We start from the raw sequence: 1295 nt of genomic DNA, 5'->3' as shown, positions 1-1295 counted from the left end.
GGATTCCGAAAGTATAAGTAAGTTTTCTTGAATATGTTTTCAAATCATATTCTGTGTCTGAAATTTTGTCCTGAACAATCCATTTAGAATAACCGCTCTTTCTGAATGCTGGGAAATGACTATGAACCACTACATAGAATTCCCAATCCCTCTATTTTTGATTTCCTTCACAAGTTAATTGGACACTATTTCAAAGACAAATTATTTTTTTAAAGCAAAATAACTGTAATTAATTACAACTATTAATTATGGTGGTGAGTGAAATGATCATTTAGAACCAGTATTCCATTTTACATACTGAAACATGGAACTTACTCTCTGATTGATCTTTGAAGTTCTTATCTGGATCATCATGTTGTATGTTTTACATAAAAGCAGTTTAAGGGGGAAAAAAAGCAAAATAACTGTTTGGACATGTATGCATATATTGTATTTAACTTATACTTTGACATATTTAACAGTTATTGGTCAACCTGCCATCTGGGGAAAGGGTTAGGGGGAAAGAGGGGAAAAGTTGGAGCTAAAGGTTTTGCAGTTGTCAATGCTGAAAGATTACCCCTGCATAGATCTTGTAAATAAAAAGCTATAATAAATAATAATTGCTCTTTCTGAAAATATTCTTTTTTATCATTCCTTTTTATTGACTAATAATTCACTTTTGATTTTAATATCTACTCTTGAGGGAATTTCTGGGTTGACCTAGCATGAAAAAGATCAGAGAGTCTTTTGGGCATTTCAGATCCCTTCAATGTTGTAAAAGCTCCAGAGACAGAAAACAAGCAAGAAGGTTCCCAAACTTTTTTTTGTAAAGTTTGGAATTTTTTAAGATGAAGGACACAGGTGCAGAGTTGCTGGGCTAACTGGTCCTTGGAGAAACTCTCAGACTCTGGTCAAAATATTTGTTTGACTTGCACCCAAGAGATGAGAAGGAACCACTTTTCTGCAGGGAACTAGATGAATAATATCCAGGAGGCAAAAATGTCAAATAAATATGTTCTGCTCATACAAACTTTTGCCTTTATCCTAAATAGAGGCCTAATTCATGTCTCACATTCTATTTTCCTAAGGAAAAGAGACTGTAAAAAGCTTGAGCATCTATTTAAAAAGACAAATGCTTAGCAACAGAGCATGTGCCTATATTTACAAGAACTAAGATCTCCTGTAACCTTATACTCCCCCATTCCTTGGCTCTTTAGAGATCTGGGATGTTGGCCATGGGTTTGGGCAAACTGGGCTTCTCATCCTCTATATTATTTGTATTTCTGACTTTGCAGATTTTCTTATCTGAGTACCAG

Source organism: Sminthopsis crassicaudata, chromosome 6 (assembly GCF_048593235.1).
Source record: "Sminthopsis crassicaudata isolate SCR6 chromosome 6, ASM4859323v1, whole genome shotgun sequence".
In the NCBI taxonomy this organism is placed as follows: domain Eukaryota; kingdom Metazoa; phylum Chordata; class Mammalia; order Dasyuromorphia; family Dasyuridae; genus Sminthopsis; species Sminthopsis crassicaudata.
The sequence above is the reverse complement of the archived record's forward strand: the minus strand, read 5'-3'. Positions refer to the sequence as shown.